The sequence below is a fragment of the Poecilia latipinna genome, unplaced genomic scaffold (genome assembly GCF_001443285.1).
Source record: "Poecilia latipinna isolate Pla-1442-1.1 unplaced genomic scaffold, P_latipinna-1.0 Scaffold2674, whole genome shotgun sequence".
Taxonomy (NCBI): Eukaryota; Metazoa; Chordata; class Actinopteri; order Cyprinodontiformes; family Poeciliidae; genus Poecilia; species Poecilia latipinna.
In genome coordinates, this window is record NW_015115290.1 from 3666 (window position 1) to 23986 (window position 20321).

At 37.3% G+C, this 20321-nt stretch overlaps 1 long non-coding RNA gene across 1 annotated transcript; it reads left to right on the forward strand.

The window, feature by feature from the left end:
- The first annotated feature begins 268 nt into the window (after positions 1-268).
- Positions 269-19826, forward strand: LOC106938719 (uncharacterized). Its single transcript, XR_001422684.1, has 3 exons — positions 269-386; positions 896-983; positions 19741-19826. It is a non-coding gene; the product is annotated as an uncharacterized LOC106938719 (long non-coding RNA).
- Positions 19827-20321: the final 495 nt, after the last annotated feature.

Here is a 20321-nt window from a genome sequence, read left to right on the forward strand (position 1 = left end):
ACAGTTGTAAAGAAATGTAAAGCAGGAAGAGTTTATCCCAAGCGCCTAACATAACGGAGCACTGTTTGTCTGAAAATGTCAACACACCTAACTTATAAAAAATATGGCCGTCACCAACAGCAGTACTTCTCAAATAGTGGAGCGCGGATTTACTTTATTGTCTTTATTTATGCCTGACTGATACACAAATCTCCGGTCAATAGGTGGCAGCAGAGTTGAAATTAATCAACAGGCTGCCTGTTCAGGCCAGTAGAAGAAGTAGCCGAAAGAACGACAGTGACCACTGATGGAGGAGGAGACAAGCGCGGACATTTTGAAACATATCTACGTCCTTGTTGGAAAGATGGAGAAGTTTGTGACAGTAAAAAAGAAAACTGGCGGCAGAGGTTAGTAAAGCAAGTATGATGGACTGTTAGGGGAAGACTAAGATGTAAAAGACAATACAAGAATAAAGTCTCATAGTTTTATGAGAACTGTCATATTCTGAGAGTAGTTATTCTATCAGCAGAATAAAGACGCAATACTGCTGGAAAATTCTGAGAAAAAAGTTGTTTTAATAAGAAAATAGTTCAGTAGAATCAAAATCAGATGTGACTAGCTCAGCAAGTCAGTGGTTCTTTATTTGAACCGGACATCGTTTACACAATCGTTTCAAACTCCTGTGTAATTATTTGATGCTGATGTGTGCTATATAAATAAAATTACCTTTACCTTTAAAAGATTAAGTATTTCCTTATTTGTAACCGATGCCAAATATAGCTTCACAAGATGCTCAGTATGCCTCATTTTAACGCAGTTTGTTGAGTTCTCATAAAATTACAACTTTATTCTTGTGTTAAAATATTAAATATTACGATATTCTCAATAGCATTTCCATTTACCATTTATTCATTAGGAAGAAGGGCAGAGAGAGAAAGGAAATTGAACCAGGAACAACTACATTGAGAACTGAGCCACATACCCCAAACTGTGGCTTTCTGCCGGTAAGCAGCCATGTGTGAAGGAAAACTCACACTGCTCAGCTTAAACATTCAGTCAGTTTTGATCAAAGCATATCTGTATGTTAAAATGGCCCAGACCTAAATCTAACTGAGGATCATAAGACTTGAAAACTGATGTTAACCAGCGTTTCTGTCAAATCTGACTGAGCATGAGCTATTTTGTAGAGAAGACTTTGGAGGAATGCTAAGTCTATGGCTATGTAAAGCAGATAGATATACCACATAGAACTAGTTATTAACTAAATTCATTCATTCATTGATAATAATACATTACATTACACTGGTCTATTACATGAACTGCATTGAAGTTTGTGGTTCTACTGTAACAAATTGAGAAAAAGTTCAAGGTTGAATACAATTTATGAGTAAAACTGCAATTTCACAGAGCCAATAATTGGAAAAAAAGTGATATGATATCTTTTACTGTGAGTGGGAGGAGAAGATCCAGGTTTTATCGTAGAGTTGAAATATTTTTGACACTGGTGGTTATAAAAAAACAGTGACTTAGCAGCAGAGATGGTCATAAGGTCATTTATTTTGGATTTCCTACTAAACTTGAGCACGGTAAAACAGAAACACACCACTGAAGATATTCAGATCATTTTCCAATACTTCAGAGACTCTATACACTCAAAATATAAATTTACATACTGCAGACTAGCTGATTGCTTTAACCTCGGCTTCCCGGGACCACTCATGCTATAAAATGCATGGATTTAGCTTAAATATAGTCTAAAGAACATGTACTTTTTTAGTTTATCTGCATTTACGTAACATCTGCAGAACACGTAATTCCCCTGTGTTTTCATTGTAAATGCCCACACTTTCTTAACTGTAAAGTATCCCTCTTAAAGAGAGGTGAGCAACTGAAATGTGGAAGCAGAGTTTCTCTTTTTGGTTTAATGCATTTCAAATCAAGCACTGTGTTTACATCTTTATGACACCTATTGTATGTTTGAGTCTCCAGAACTCTTCTGTAGAACCTGAGCCAGAAAAAAGTGCAATGATGTGTGAATCATCACAGCATATTCTGCAAATCTCTCGATTAAAAACACAGTGTAGATATTTTGCTATTGACCGTTGTGAGAAATCTTTTTACTGCTGTTAAAAGCGCTGGCCACGTTTTCTTTCATTTTCATCCAAGGTGTCCTCTGATAGTTTGTATATTTCCATAGCAGCAGCATTGACTAGAGCTAGCGCTTGTGAAACGAAAATGCTTATTAGTCAAACAGTCCCCATCGGAATAATGCCACGGTCAGCCAGTGGTGAGGGATAACTCTGCACGGATGACACACTGGAGCTTATTCTGTAGGGGATCTGCTCTAGTACAGCATGTACAAACATGATGTATGGACACACAAGCGGAGAAGCATCATGGGACCATGCTATGGCGGAAGAGCTGTGGATGAGTTACTGTTGCAAGAGCAGGGCTTGCATAAAATATGTTCTTCAAAACAATGACAGTGTGTTCTACTTTCTGCTTAATGATCCATTTGCCCCTTCAACCTTGATCAAAGCCAGTCGACAAAAATAAAGTCATTGGAAATAGTGAAGGGCTGATCAAAAATAACATTACATTCTGTTAGAAGCTTTTATTCTAAACATAAGCAAGGAAAAGCTGTTTTTAAAAGGACATTAACAAGGCAGTCTAAATGGGTAACATAATTCTAAAAAAAAAATAAAATCATTGTGTGCATTTATTGTTCACTTTGACAGACAAGCCTAAATTCATGTACAGTTTAGTTAAATTACTTTTAAAGTTACATGTTATTTAACCTTTCTGCATAACAAATGGAAAGATTCACAAAGTAAAATCCATCAACAAAACAGTATGAACTTTATTCAGAATTAAATTCATCTTTGACTGAGCAAGAAAATCTGATTAAAAACAACAAACAAATATGTGAGTAAAAAAAAAGATAATTATGTTTCTAGTCAAAATTTGCAAAATTAGCTCAGATTTAGGTATATTTGCCCTGATAGCTTAATAAACCGCCGTGAAAGCAGAAATCAAGGCCGTTAATTATCTGAATTAGTAGACCGAAATTATACAAACAAAATTCTTTGTCTTATTTCTGGTTTCAAAATTAAAATGTTTGACACCGCTGAGGCAGAAGGACTTAGGATTATTGTTTAATTCCCTGTAAAAGCAAGGTTCATTCATGGAAGACCTGAGAAAATTCTTGTTTGTTTAGGTTTGTTTCATGAAACAGATAAAGGTCACTGGTTTGGAAGAAATAAAAGAAACAGAATTATTACGTTAGGACAAGGACTCAAAAGATTCACACAAAATCTGGAGTCAACCTTAACAGAAAATATATGGTTCAATATCTCTTTGAGTGCATGTAACAGTTTTGCTGTTTACCAAAGCAAAGAAACATTTCAAACCTCAAACCCTGCTGTTGTGCTGAGTTTGTGCTGCTTTGAGTGAGCCTTAACAGAGTTATATCCAATCTGACTTTCATTGCCGGGGCCCTTCAAGTCCAATATAAAGAGGTATGTCAAAGCATCATATATTTACGTGCTGCGTATGGGCAGGGGAAAAATCAATTTCCCACTCGTCTTGATAATTGATCTTTTGTTCTGAGTGTCCTGGAAAAATGGCATGGCAGGTCTATCATATTTAGACTTGTAGTCAAGCAGCCTGTCTGTCTGTCTGTTCTTCCATAAAACTGGACGAATCCTGGTCCACTGTTTTGGTGTAGACACACTTTAATTCAGGAGCACTGGAGATTTGTTGAGGATGAATACCTTGTATTTGAATCCAGACTTTAACTTGGTCACTCCAAGCCTTCTTTGGCTCAAAGAACCTGACAGGTTTGTGGGTTTTGGATCATTGTCCCTCTACATAACCCAAGGGTGCTTGAGCTTCATGTCTCTGGACCTGATTCATGGTTCCATTAATTATGACCAGTCATCCATGTCCTGAAGCAACAAAGCAGCCCCAGACCATCAGTATTCCACCGTTATTTTATTATTGATATGATGGTCATTTTTCTTAAATGCTGTGTTAGTTTTACACTAAATATAAGGCTGGATACTTTCCAAAAAGTCCATAGAATCTTCCCCAAAGCCTTGGGGGTCATCCAGATGTTATTTTCTTGTAAATATATGTTGGGCCTGTTTGTTCTGTTTTAGTTCCATTGATGCTATTCCTGCTCAGTCTCTTTCCTGTTGAATCAATGTAAGCAAACAAGGCCTGGAGGACGTTGCGAATTATCCTGGGTTCCTTTTGAACCTGATTGCTAAGTTATTTGAGCCAGACACTGCTGAAAGGGTAAACTACTGTTCTATCTTATCTCCATAGTGGATGATAACTCTCGTTGTGGTTCACAAAGCCTTAGAAATGGCTTTGTTACCCTTTCCATATAGCTAAAAACAGTTTTCCTATAATAAATTGTTTCTTTGCCTCTAGCACATTTAGCAGCTAGTACATGAAGTTGATTGACATTGTGAAGACCCTCCTCCTGGCTGTGATTGGTCGTTTTTGGTCGGGAGCGGTGCATTTCTTAACTCAGGGAAAAAGTGGAAGAGTTCATCTTTTCACAGATTGTCTGTCTCATACTGTCATGATATTTGGACACACACACATGTAAAAAGCATATTTTTTATAAAAGTTACATTCTGTAGCTTTAAAAAATGAAATTGCTCTTTGGAAACGGTTTTGTTTTCACTCTGGTTTACGTTGTCTAATATTAACATTCTTTGACAGTGGGAAACAACAAAAAGTGTGTCAGTAAAAGCAGGTCTAGAAGAAATCTGAAAGGGGGCAAATATTTTTTTCCCAACCCTGTGTCTATAAATGTGGATAAAACATTTTCTAAAACTAAAACAGGGCCAGGTTTGTGTACTTCTCTGATTTAATTCCTCCTCTCTGCTCAGCAGCCTCAGACACCTCGTCATTAGCCTGTAAACCTTCTCAAAATAAATCCAATCTCATAAATCTACCTCTGAAGGAATCTGATACTTTTTAAAAAGTGACAGCACTGACCTTGAGATTTATTTTTGTCACACCAGGAACTGTCTCCCTCAGCAACGAGAGATGTGCCTGTCCAGATGGTTTTGTGTGGCATCGTCTTGCTAATTGTCAGTGATGCCATCAAAGGGATGTAGCAGACCTGACAAGTTAGCTGATGAGCAATAAGAAGAGTATGAGGGGAGAAATCAGAGCCAAAAACATGTGACAGTTATTTTGTGCAGCCTACCTATGCTTTTTAGCACGCTAAATCCTTTTGGCCTCCTTTGTTTTCTGCATTGGCTGCAGACAATAATAGGAATTTTTTTTCATTGCGGTTGTTAAAATAGGATTTAAAGCAGTTTGTACTGAATGCATTATGCTTGACAAAGATATAACAGAGCAAAAGAAAAGGATCTATGACAGCTTATTCTATTAAACAGGCCTCTAATAACATGTTACATGATTCCTGCAGCTATTACCTGTCTGCTTTCCCTTTAAAGTGGAACCTGCTGCAGCCCAGAGGAGGAGCAGAACGTCCCCAGTGGCTCTGCTACATGCAAGACAAAACATATGACACAGGGGATGATCCTGACCTGAGACTGACATGTGCTAAAGTACATTATAGTCATTGCCAGGATAAAGGTCACATTGACTTCTGTTATAAATTGGACAGGACAGCTCCAGCATACATGGAGTGTCAAGTGTGAGGAGGTCTGAAAGAAAATCCCTGGGATGTTTCAGGACACACGCTCGCACACACATGCAGAGGAATAAAAGTGTCTGCGTCTCGCTCTCACTTGTGATTAGCACACTTAATCATCACGTTAAAGGAGGAGTCCGAGCTAAGTTCATCACGTAATGGAGATTGCAGTAAGTGAGATGTAGGCCTTTGTTTTTTAATGCCTACATTAAAGGGACAGTTCAGATTATCTTCCTGTTGTTTTTCACTCATTTAAGAAGGGAACAGATTTTCTTCTCCATCGCTGCCAGAAGATCATCTACAGTCGCTCCGTCGCTGCCAGAGGGAACCCAAAGTGTTCCCTCTGGCAGGTTCTGGATCTGCCCCGAAGTCCCCTCTTCGTCAGGTGACCCCAGAAAATGTCCACAAGGAGGCCCCTTAGATCTTCTTTGGTCTACAGTCTGTATCTCCTGACCGAGTGTCCGAACTGACTGAGAGCTGTGATCTTTACCTCTACTCTTTCTTTTTGTGTCAGACTACATTTGTGCACTAATAATAATAATAGTAATATACATATGTGCATATTATAGACATGTTTACATATTAGAAACCAGCCTAAACAGTAAATAAACATGCTAATCAATATTAGTCGTACACCTCTATGCGTACATTTGGTTAAATTATATGCCGATTGTCAGAAGTGCTAATAAGCAGTTTAGATCTGCAGCTTTCATTAAGTTTAACAGTGAGGGAAGCCATATTGAAAATAGGGTTGCTTTGTGACCTCAAAGTCAGAATGCCGACTTTAGAAGATGTTCTTGTTGTATTTCCTTCTAATGACCTCCGGAAATCCGACTTTAGGGTACAAATAGAAGAATCTGGACTCCTATAAAATGAAGACACTAACAGATTTAGCTACTGTAGGAAATATTTCAACTGCTTATGACTTCCTAACATAAACTCACTTTTAAAAAATTCAGAATTATCCTTCAAAAGGCAGCTGGTGTTCATAATACTAGTGGTGCGATAGCAGTGTTGCTCTTTATAGCTAATGAGTAAATTCACTGTTTCAGCTCTTCTGCTGCAGAAAAAATAAATATTTACATATTCATTGGAGGCACGAGAGTCTTTTGACTAAGAATACCCGAAACAACAGCGAGCACAAGAGCAGACTTTTTGCTCTCAGATACAAAGGGAAACGACTTGAAAGGAAATAAGCAAATGAATGCAATGCCTCATTAGGCGGGTTTTATTTGACCGTGGCCAATTAGAGAGCATCTGTAATTTAAAACAGTCATCCTAAAAAAAGCCTCGACAAAAGAATATTATTCTCTCATGGGACGCAATCCTTCGCCTTGTTTTCAGTCAAATTATTTTTCACCAGTGACATTTTCTATTTGAGTGCATATAAATAATACACAGAGGATGCAAAAGTTCAGAAACATGCAAAGGGGTTAGAAGTTTGTGCTTTTGCATAAAAATGCTCGGTCCAAATGTTTTTACACAGGTCAAGGATGCCTGATCCAGGTCATTAGCTTTGCTCTTGGCCAGCTGTGCCTGGTTTGGGTTTTCTTGTTTTTTTGCCATTGCTTTGTGATCAATACCTCTCCCTCTGTCTTAATCAACGACCCGCTGAGGTATTCGCAGGCTGTTACCTCCACGACACAAAGGTGCACTCTGAAAACAGAGCTGCAGTCACGGCAAGACTGACAGCTGGTTTAGGCACGAATCGCACCTGAGTGCAGATTAGCGTGGCGCTCCTCACAAACAGAGACGGCAATGAAATATTGATGCAGAGAAGTTTTTTTTTTTTTTTTTCTTAGAGGCTCGTGTGAGTTTGATCCACATCAAAAGACATGACCAAACCAAGACGCCGTCTGCTTATTTCGCTTTGCGAGGGGAGCCTTGTGAAAAATAGCAACACCTGTATTGCTTACACTGGTTGTTAAGCATTGGAATAAAATTTTGTGCAATATGCATAAGCAAATGCTGGAATAATGAGCCATCTGTACGTGCGGTCCCTTTCTTGGAGATGCCAAGAACGACGCCATCTGTGATGCAGCTACCAGCTGTTTTCCTTCTTATTACATGTTTATTAAAAGCTGAAGTTGTCCTCTTTGAGAAGAGGAAAAGAGAGCATGGGTGGCAGTGTTGGTTATCTGATTGCCTCCATCTCCATTAGAAAGAGACTTCAGCTCCTCTCCTGGTCCCATAAAAAAGCACACTAGCAGTTTCAGCAGAACAGAGGGAGTGCTAATTAAATACTCCTTCTTTTTCATCAGCGACTCGCAGGAAATTAAGAGAACAAACAGGCGACTGACTGGCAGCAAAGCAACAAACATGAAAGAGGATGAATGAATCTAATCCGCCAGGACTGGAAATAAATAAATAAATGATGTCACCTACCCAACCTTCACTTAGCCCTTTGGGCTTGTTTTTCAAAATCCCTCAGCGGGGTTTGCACATCTGTTCTATTTGCATTGTTTTCAATTTTCAAAACCTATTAGCAAGATATCGATCGACCGCAATTGAACATTTATGCACAGCAGGCAACCTACATCCCTCAAGTCAGAATCACATCACATCTGCCGTAATTGAGGGTGGCAGAACTGCAGACCACCCTCTGCAACTGTCAACAAATTTCAGGAGCTCAAACTAAGATGCGTCAGAGATGCATCCCGCTCCTGAGTGATGGACACTGAGAAGGAGAACTGGAAATGTCCATCAGCATCCTCTGCCATGAGCTGAACAAGACAGGTCAGGTCTGAATAGACACTGACAAACCCAGGGTGGACACAACTGTCGACGCGGACTAAAGCAATAGCAAGGGACAAGTGACAGGCTGCTCTGATGCTTTACCTAACTGCACATGTAGCAGCGAGGGCGGTGCGTAGCTGTTCGGACCCTACAAACAAAAAGACCCAACGCCCTGGCAAAGGGGAGTAAAGGAGGAAATACTGAAGAATCAGTATTTAACCCCATTCTTTTTCCATCCAATTCTCTGCACCTTCGTTTATCATCGGGTTATTATTGTTCATTTGCTTTGCCTGTAACCATACCTGACAAGTCTCCCATTTTGGCCGGGAAACTACTATATTTTACCCCTCTTTCCTGCTGTGCTCCTATGTTTGTATTTTCTTGTAAATTTCTCGCATTATAACATAAGGACAACATAATGACGTCTCCAACCTCAACTCAAACCCTTTCCCCAAACCACAGTAAGAGTCAATATCCACAAATGGAGAAAAGATGGACCAATGGAGTGGCAGACTGACCAAAATTACTCCAAGAGTACTTCAACAATGAGCAAAAATCTGGGCAAAACGGCCACTATGACAGGAGTTCCAAGTCCAACAAGGACACAATAACACATGATGGTGATACCTAAGATATTCTGTGGACTTATCAGAAAAAAGTGAAAGATTTTTGCATGATGTGCGTCTGGTTACATTTGACGAAAAACAAAAACAAAAAACAAACGTAGGATTCAAAGTTTGAACGTTGTCCCTGCTGTCATACATGGTGGTGGTAGTGTGATGGTCTGGGCCTGCTTTGTTGTTCCAGAACCTGGATGACGTGGCGTAACTGATGGAACCATGAAGTCTGCTCTCTTCGTGGTTCCATCCTCACTTATTAGAAAATCCTAAAAAGTGAGGTCTGTAATCACAAATGCTTGATGGTACAAGCAGTTATTTGCTTTAGGTGGCAATTGTTGTTTCACACCGGATCATTCTGTAAAAATGTTGAATGTTTTTTTTTTTTTTTTTTGCATTTTCTAATTTTATCTGATATAAAACAAATATATATATATATTGTGACCTGAAACATTTAAGTCTGACAGAAAAAAAGCCAAACCTGTGAGGGGCAGATACTTTTTACTGTAGTTTTGGGTGCGATGAGAATTACAAGCACAGAAGACTCAAACACTGAATTGATATTTATGACGAAGCGTCCATTTCTGAGCTAAGCGCATTCACTCTGCTCAGTGCTCAATAAAACAAACAAATGCCCTCTATTTCTCTGTAAACAATTACCTGCCAGAGATTGTAACCTTATTGGATCGAGAGAAATGTTTGAAATAAATCATTAATGCCGCTGACAGCGCATTTATCTTCACTCTTGCTTTAATGCTCTGTGCACAACACGGTGGACGAAGTCAGTCAAGGCTGTGTGAGGTTTTTCTTTTTTTTCTTTCTTCGGAGCAAGTGGGGCCCCAGTGTGGCTCAGTGTGTGTGCTTGTAAGAGCACTGCTGAGTGTGTCAATCCTCCCGTGGAGCCATGTTCTCAAAGCTCTTCATTTTGAAATCAAGCATGAATAATTAAGCTATTTCACAAGGCTGCTTTAACGATATATTACATGAGAAGAAATAGGTCAAGCAGCATTGTAAGAAAGGGTGTTTGTATGGGTGGTATTAGGTTAAATTAAAAAGGTGGCCATTAATCCTCCGTGCATGTCCCATTTGCTTTTACTTGTTCTGAAAAAGGCTGACAGACTCAGTTTCAAACTCTTATTTATTTTTACAGAAAAATGCTTTATGACGAAGCGTGGATTGTGTGTTGTAAGTTGTGTGCCGTACTATTACATGGGTCATAGTGTAATTTCACAATAGATGCAATGCCTTGCCAAAGTATCACTACCCTTGGACCACATTTTGACATATTAGAGGAACAAACTTTATTGGCTTTTGTTTGGATTGTATGCAAATAGCAAGTAAAGGAAAGTAATACCTGGTTTTTACTTTTGAAAAGGAGGTTGAAGCATCAGTTATGTCCAGATTTGCACATTCAAAGACGGCCCATCTTTCACTGCAAAATACCTCAACCTCACATGGGTTGGATGGATTGAAAGCTAGCTGTGCTAGCAGGCTTGTAGCATATCTCGGGACTATAAAGCAGTGGTTGTTATCTTGATGCTGTGGTGCATATCTCATATAAAACTAGAAGAAGTAAAAAAAACAGCAGAGAGTACCCCCAGTCATTAACAATTAGTTACCATGGAGACAGGTGAATAAATACTGACCAAGGAGTCACACTGATTTCTTTGGACAGATCCACTTCCCTCTTGAGAACTATTTGTTTCTTAATCTGGTATATTTAGATTTTTTTTTACATTTATGAAACTACAAAACAAAACACTCAAATTGTTTATCAACAAATTGTGGATATTAAACATATTAGCTAAAACAAATAAGATGGAATAAATGTATTCATTTTCATGCTTTTTTTAAAATTCATTTCACTTAAAATCCTCTTTGTCTTCATATACCATTTATCAATACAACAGTTTTGCTCAAGAAAACATGTTTTGTAATCCTTTGAGGTGCAATAAATATGTGTATAATTTCTATTTTGATTCTGAGGAGTTTTACTCCCACAAAGGGCAGGAGGTTTGTAACTGCAATTAACCTCAAAACGTTTCGTTCCCTTGGAAGATTTAGTTTTAAAGTGATGAATCAACCAAGAATTTTGTTCCTGGCATCTCATTAAAATGATTAAAAGATAATAAAACAATGTTAAATTTTAATAGAAAAATACAATTTCTCAGTTTTTAATCAAATTTTTATTTACATTTGATTAAACATCTTTGAAAATGTGTTATACCCCTCTTCATGATAAAGAAAAAAACTTGATTGTCCTTACAGTTATCAAACTGTTACTTTAACAGTTTATCTGTGGTGATCATCTTCAAGTCTCTCTGCCATAACCCTAATCTCCAACTACTTCCACATATTTTATTTTTAAACTAGATTCGAGTCAAACTGCAAAAGAAACCACTTAGCTTTTAGTGTCAATTTAATATGTAACATTTTATTTTGAACATCGGGTCTTTTTTCTGTTTCCTTTTACAATTTTTAGGATCTAAAATGCCGACATCATTATAGCTGTTGTGACCATTGTGTTTCACAAAAATGCCTTTTGCAGTGTGTGCTGGGATTCTACTGCTTGGATAAAAATTGCACACACACATATATATTTATATATCTGTGCAAGTTCCCTTTCATGACATACAGACTGCTTGCAGCAGTATAGGATCAAAAATAGTCACCAAAACAATGGAATAAGAGAGGAATGAGTGAGACGTATTAGCATGTGTCATGGTTAGAGCGACAAGCAGCTCCTTGTCAGCTACCAACATTAGTTACAAACAGCGCAACAAATATCGCAACGGTGTCTGCATCTCCGTAGTACACTATAAAACTGGGGAAAGGAGAGAGTTGTGACTGATGCGAAAAAAGCTCCAATGATCTCTGTCATCTGTTACATTCAGCCCTGAGGACAAACATGCTGAGTCCCACAAAGCTCCTTTAACTGCACTTTCGACAGCAGCAACACTCACTCTGGCTTCTTCATTCTCACCAGCTTTCAGCGTAAATGCGTTCTTCCTACAGGAAGGAGTCCCTGCAGAACCGGGTGTCTGAGCAGAAATACCCATTTCTTCTCAGTCCAACTGGACACTTTGCATCATTTTGCAGACACACGAAACATTTCCTCATACTGCACCTTCCATGTTTATTCCCACGCCTGATATTTGATCTTTTGTCTCTTACCACCCTCTTTACTGTAAACAAACTTGAGTTTGCTTTGAATTTGTGTATACTTTTACTCTAACTGTAGATATGGGCAAGTTCAGGCCGGTAGTTATTTTCACATAGTCATTACCTGAATTATTCAGTTCAGAGTTGGGGTGTAACTAGTTATATTTACTCATTTACATTTACTTGAATAACCTTTCAGAAAAATGTTAATTTTTGGAGTATTTTTACTATGCTGTAGTTTTTGCTTGTACTTGAGTAAATAAAGTATCTTCAAATAAGATATTTATGTTCTTTATACACAAGCAGTTTTTGTTAACGTTTCTTTTGCCCGATTTTGATATTTAGTATTTTTACTATTTATATTATTTTAATTTTCCACATAATATTTTAATCTGTCTGATGATGTAATTTTTAAATATGAAATGATTCTTTGCTTTTCAGTACCTGAGTAGCCTTTTTACCAAATATGTTTTTACTTTTACTTGAGTAATTTCTTAGAAAACATATTTTTACTATTACTTGAGTACAATATTTAATCTGATTAGAATTAGCATGTTCACTTGTTTTTTCCCATTTTGAAAAAAAAAAGTCAGATTTCAATTCAATGTCTGATTTTAATTTTTAAAAGTTGCATAGCAGGAAATATCTTTTAAAAAAACATTATTTTTATTTCAAATATTCATGCTATGAGTGAACCTAAGTTCAAAGTCAAAATAAACAGAAGCTTGATAAAACAAGATGGTGGGGAAAAAAAATTATCTGCACAACAAATGGTTATAGACGATGACTGGATCTTCACCAGGGATCCAGTTTATTATGAAATACAATTTATTAAGAAAAATCCTGTTTACAATAATTAGAATAAATCACTACAGGTTTGTGATGATCTACTGTATTCATCAAAACTATATGTCGATGACAGCAATTCAAAAGCACTAATTGTTTGTTTACGGATCAGTCTCATCTGGTCTCATGTTCTTTCTCTTTACACCTCAAACTTAAAACATGTTCTTATTAAGTCTTTGTCTTTAAATTGCTGCAACGGCGTCCTGCTTGGGGATTTTTTATTTTTAACCACCTGTCAATCACGCAGCTGGAACTCTCAGATTTTTTTATAAGACATAGAATTTTTAACAGCTCTTTGTTTTTAGCACTGGTAAGGTTTCACAAGCCTTAACAAACTGAAATCAAGCTGCTGCTTTTAGCTGTAGGTGTATGTTGTCGACACTTCTTTGAATGTTATGAAACCAGACTTCAATCACAGGCTGTCTGCTGTACATAGAAATTCATCGTTAGAGAACAGACAGGTTGGATTTTTTTTTAAAGCCTCCCTCCTTTGATTGTGACAAAGGTATTATAATTAGACTCCCTATTGAGATGAGAATATAACAAATTTTTAACCACGCAACGTGAAGAGAGCTTTAAGAAATTAAAAACTGTGGTGAATTTCAAATTTGACCAGAGAGGATCCGCCAAAGGCTTTACAGGTGTTTAGGATTCAGAGAGAGCTCAGAAATCTCCTCATGTGAGCAGCTCTATGGTGTCTTGTATTTTTCTGTGAAAAAGTATTTTATCTTACGGATTTCTTCTGTTTTTACTTTTTCTGTACCTACACTAATGCCTGATTACATTCAAATCTGTGTAAGGTGAAGAGAACCTGTCTGTCAACATGAAATAGGCCAAAAGATCTAATAATAAAAAAGCAACGTGAAAAAGAGACCCATTGGCCAAAAATGGAGAACAAATCAAAAAATCCTTCACAGTATCCAAATTAAAATAACTCCAAGAGCATATCAACAAGAAACCTGAAAAATAAAAGCTTTGCTGGTCTCACTGCCTTATTTAAGGCCAATTGTCATCAGACGAAAACCAGAAAGAGACATGGCAGAAATGTTGTCCAGGATAGAGCTCCATAGCCCCATCTTACATTAACCAGAATAATATAATATAATATAATATAATATAATATAATATAATATAATATAATATAAACGCATTGAACTACCTTGTTGCTGAAATATGCTATACAAATAAACTTGTTTGATTTATAATATGATATAGAATCAGAATTCCTTTTATTGTCATTGTGTGTTATAAAATAGGCTATAGTATTCTATAATATGTACATTTTAAAGATAACATATTATAACTGCTATAGCCAGTATGTTGTCTTAGCAGCAGTAGAAACAAATAGATCATGTTAGATTCTTTTTTTTTTTTTTTTCAGTTTTTGTGATGTAATAAAATGCTGGTATTTTTATACAAGGTTATCGTACAGAGAAATCCCGTAAGGACTCATACCTACTGGAGAGTTTTCCAAACCACACATCTGTAATGAAAGGAAATGTAGCCATTTCACAATTGTTCAGTTTCTAATGACAGTCTGAAAAAGCTTGACACATTTCACATCAGATTTTCTAGGATACCGTCTGAATTCCTTGTTAAGTGCACATGAGAGCTCATATTCGTCCAATTAAATTCGTCTGAAAAGCTCGATCGGGAGGAGACAGGCACAAATGTCAGAGATGAGGAAAAAGGAATAACACAGCTTAATTGCTGCATTGTCCGTCTTCTGAATGCAGCAGCTGAAAGTAAAGACGGTTTCAGACGGTGCCCTTACTGCATAAAGAGATGTTAGAAATACAGAAATCTTTTGAGAAAAAAAGAAAATATTTGTTTTTATCTGAAAATTTTAAAATAAAGACATCAGCCCATAAAGACAAAATGCTCCTACAAATATGTTGGACAGGTGCCATGATTAGCATAGAAGGAAATCCCTTTGTCTTTATTCATTCAGGAGAAATGCTGCAACATTAGTATTCAATTGCAGTTGTGTTTTTAACTACCTGATGTCAATATTCAGTCTGTTTTTAGGTCTGTGCTGCTTGCTTCCAACTCCTAGGGGAAATATGTGTCTAAGCCGCTAAAGGCTTTACTATGTTTCCAAGCTAGCTAGTTCCAAGCTGCTGCTATGACCTGGCTCAAAGGCCAAAACAAGAAGGGAGACACAGCAGGTATGTAACAGATTCTGTAATATAAATGTATTCAACGCAAAATAAGGTTAAAATCAAATCTTTTATTATGAATTGTGATTTTGCTTCTTGTGCAATTTTAGAGGGAGTGGATGTTTTTCTCTTTTCATATCCAATGTCTTTGTTTAATTAGCAATACACTTTTAGTAGCTGAGAAGGAAATATAATTCATGTCAGAGAGACTCAGCACGATTCTGCACACCAGGAGAATTGAGTCTTGGTCAATTTACCTCTTTTCAATTTACAAACTTATTTGTATGACTCTCTTTCTATTTTGCTACAGCAGTGCTGGATAAGGCTGAAAATCACATCACGATATATCGTTTCATATCAGTCAATGTCAATAACTGATTACTTTTTTGTTTTAAATATCTAATACACTGCCAAATTAGTGATGCAACCTTTTTTTGTTTTATCCACAGTTTTCACTCCATGCTGTTTTTTAAACAGTAAAGAGGAATGGTGGAAAAATGTGAAATGGCTGCTGCACGTTACTCAACAAGTTGTTGCTAGGTAACCAGTGAGTGAGATGCTAGGTAACCAAAGAGGCAGTGAGTTAGTTGATTCCACCAAACTTGCAGAGCTGAAGCCTTTCCACTGCCTACATCCCCCAGAATGCCATGCGGTTCTGGATTGGAGTTCTGTTAAATGATTGAATATTCTATCAGACGTGTTATCTATTGATGTTGATCATGTGTCTATATATCGTTATTGATTTATTGTTCAATCTCTTTTCATTTATCTTCCATTAACAGGTGCACTTCACACTTGCACATCAGTTTGTTTCTCTTGGCAACTAGCAACTATTTTAGTAAACTATGGTAAATATTGCTGAAATTGCTCAAATCTCAGTTTTAACTTTGTTTAATTTAATATTACCTACTTATTTTTTCATATTATACCGTGTTTCCATTTGTTTTGGTTCTGATCGCTATTTTCGTCCAGTCAGCTTGTTCTACATTCTGGAGATTTGGACCCCTACCAACACAACTCTTTGGGTCCTTTAATAGTTTTCAGTCTGCTTAACACTGACCAGAGTTTATTTCCTAGGATTGTCTGCTTTGTTTGGACAGGTGTGAAAGCTCATCTAAACTCTGGTCCAGCCCAAACAGCCCTCAGCTCAGTTGCAAGTGAAGTGTGATGGGGTTTGCTTGCAGTGGGAAAACAGAGGAAATACTGTAGAAGTGATCGGGACATTTTTAAGTCCTTGCAATGCCTTACTCTGTGTCTGTGTAACCACAACATGTCTGAATTTCTTTTTTTGAACTGTTTTGTTCAGTTTGCTGAATAGCTTGTTCTGCTCATACTGGGTGGCCTCATGGGTTAGTGCTGCAAACGAGCTGCAACTGCAGAAGATTGTCCAGGTGGTTTGGTCTGCTTACAGAAGTGTAGCGTAAACATGAACAAAAACCAAATATATTTTTGATTGTAGATAATATTTAAAGTGGCAGTATTATGTAAAGTTTAGTTTTTGGAGCTTTCCATCATGTTATAATTTTATTCCCTGATCAAAAACATACCTGGAGCGTTGCCTTGATTCTTTGATGCATGTTAGAGAAATTCATTAATCTACCATGGCAACCATTCAAGTGTGTAAAAAGGTTGGTGGAACGAAGACGCTCCTCCTTGGATCTGCAGTTTCCGCCTCTCAGAGTATCCCTCCCCAGCTCCTTCAAACCCTCACTCAGCTCCTTCAAACTAGCCAGCAACAATTTGTAAAGAGTTGGTGGAACTGAGCACCTGCTGGGCTCATTATAGGAGCTGCTTCTCAGTCCAGTGCTGGTAAAAACGTTAAATGTTAATAGAAGAGTCATGTTGTGATGACTTCCTGAAGGCGGAGTTTCAGAAAGAACAAGAGCTTTTAAAGAGACAGTGGCACAATATCAAGAACATTAAATTTCTTTTAAGACATATTTGATATCTGTATAGCATTTTTATAACAACTGAAGATTACATAGTTACTTGATTCAGCTTTAAAATGACACTTTGTGCCTGATAAATACATAATGCTGCTCCTTTAACAAATGTATACATATGTAATATTCAGGACAGGTCATGTGTTTTAACTTTAAAATTATAAATAAGAAGTGTCATAAAATTTTTATTATGTATCTAAATCAACTTGTAGGCACATACCAGAAGTTATAACCCTCTCAGATTATTCATTCTTTGAAAATAAATGATGTACTGTGTGAAACTGACATCAAACATTGTCACCTTAAATGTCTTCAAACATATTACATTTCTTTTGTTTGTTTTTTGTTTTCGTTTTTAGCTTACCTACTGAATGTTGGAGTTACAATCAAGGGTAACTCCACTACTAACGTTAATACTAATGGGTACGGTTCTGCTGTCTAAGGACAAAGTAGACTGTGAAGACGAGTCAAACTTTACCGTACAGCAAACATCAGAGGTTAAAAGTGTGCAAATGAAAGATTTGCTCTAAAACCACCTTGCTGACAGTAAATAAAAGGCAGATTTTGTTCGTGCTTCCGAGGTGTTATGGCTGGTTTTCCAAGGAATGAGGGCACGCTTACTGTTCCAGAACTGACTCAGGCTTACATACAACACCCTGTACCACTCTTTGTACACATAAAGAGAAGCCTTAAGTTGATAAAATCCCCTTTTGTTGCAATTACATGAATAAATAGTGAACGTTTTTGCTGCAATTCTAGCTTTAGAAATCTTTTATTTTCCTCCATTATGTTTCACCTAACTGTATGATGCCAAGATAAACAGTAGTGTTTGGGAAAAACCACTGGACAGTCTGACATTACTGACTGATTTTAATTTTGTCAGATGAAAAATAGACATTTTGACCGACCTGCTTCTCCTTTAACCTTATTCTAAAATTAGTTTTAACTCTTGAAAACGCAAAACTTTTTTTTTTATCAATCCGTAATTCCATTTTTTTTAGTGATACTTACGAGTTTGTCACATGTTGGTTTACTTAGTGACATTTTTAAGCATTTTGAACCCTTTAGGACACTATTTCGCTTATTTAAAAAAAAATATCTGTGGATATTTTCAGATGTTTCCTGCTATACTTCAGGCAACTTCCTAATAAATTTATGATAATCAAAAATAACTTTTCAGCATTCTCAGTAAATTCTGCCTGGAGCTGGAGAGGTTACAGCTGCTGCTGTTATGATTCCTACTGGTGAAGAGGAGTGACACGTCTGCCAATAATGAATCTGAGAATGATGTAGGACATGAGAGCTTTAATGAACAGGACTTTGAAAACGACAGCAGGAAGTTGGAGGGTCATTGTGTTCTTGACTTCAGCGTCACTTTTAAGTAGAGTTTCATAGCAACTTCCTGCAAATGTGAGGTAGTAAAGATAAAAGTGGTTTGAGGGCACACTTGTATCTTTATTGTATCTATGCTTTTTTTTTATTTACCATCATTACAGTACATGATAAAATATGCAAATGACAAAGATGGCTACAACACCCACTGCAGGAACAGCTCTGGAAAAAATAAGACACCACTTAAAATGATCAATTTTTCTGACTTTACTTTTTATAGGTATATGTTTGCGTAAAATGGACATTGTTCTTTTATTCTGTGAAATATCGACATGTCTCTGAAATTCCAAGCAAAGACTTGGTATTATTTGCAGAAAATGAGAAATGATCAAAATAACGAAAAATATGCAGTGCTTTCAGACCTCAAATAATGCAAAGAAAACAAGTTTATATTCAACAATACTAATGTTTTAACACAGGAAGAGTTCAGAAATCAACATTTGGTGGAATAACAGTGAAGTTTTCAATGGGGTTCAGTGCAGTGGTCTCTTAATTTTTTCTAGAGCTGTTTATATTCCAAACTGTAACTCAAAAGTTTTTGTGAGCACTGAAAACACTGCCAGTGTTTTTGTGCAGCCATTTTCATTAACTCCAATATCCATGTATGGCATGTTCTCTTGTCTTACCCATTCTGAAGAGCGGTTAGGAGGACAGGCCTTTGTGCAGTAAGTGAAGGATCACTAAATGTATACAGACACTAATCAAATCCTACAATTATCAGGGACGAATCTAATTTAGAAAAAAATAAAGAAGACATTTTGTAAGGTGAAATTTTCATCTCAGAGAATAAAAATGTTAAAGTAAAAAAAAATAAAAAATCTACGTGGAATGTTTCTGCAAAATAAAGATCACTATGTTTTACTGCTTTTTTACAAATCTTTATCAGTGGTCCCAAAAAATGTGCAGGGCACTTTTCATGCAAATTATGGTCAAAGTGTTGTTTGTTGTTCTTTGTTAGAGAAGCAGCTCTGCTTGCTAATGAGTGTGATGAAAGCCACAGGTTCTTTCCACCAACTATAAATGAAAAAAAAAATCAACTAAAAAGGAACATGTTGAGTAAAATCCTAACGCAGCCAGGTATGCGAATGGCAGGCGTGTGATTGTAGGAGAAGCTCATCAAGACTCAAAGGATGACAGACTCCGCCATCTGCACACGGATGTCACGCATGACTGGCCGGTAAAAAGTTGTAAATGATGAGAAACTTTTTATTTTTTTATTTTCACAGTTTGGGGAGTAAAGGCGCGGAGAGGCAGCTGTGGGACGAATACAGCGTGGGTGTGGGTTGCAGTGGAGCGAGGCCTTTCATGGAGAGATAAGGTGAGGCGGCGGTGGGCACCGCTGCAACGGCTGTCACGCCGCGCGTATGCTTTGTGTACACACAGGGTGTTAGGAGCTGTCAAACAGGTAAGGCTCAAGCTTGATCTGAGCCATGATTGATCGCACAAGTTCAGGTGGAGTTCACGGGAGGTCTCGGGTATCATTGGTGAAATGAGTGACAGACACAAAATAGGGTGATGGAATATTATCAGGAAGCCATTTGTAATGCGGGGCGAGCCTGGATCTCTGAGGGGTGTTGTCTCTCTGAAATGAAGTCATCCATCACCTCAGCTTCATATTTGATTAGGTCATGAGAGGCTTTTAAAAGAGAAACGAGCCGTTGTGGGGCAACAACCACATATGGAGGATGTGGTGTGAAAGAATGCTTTAGAAAAATATTGTTTTAGGTGTAAAGAGTATGAAGAAAACAGTTTTAGAATAAAAGCCTGGTGTGGAGTAAACTGAAACAACTTTCACTTTCCTTTTCCG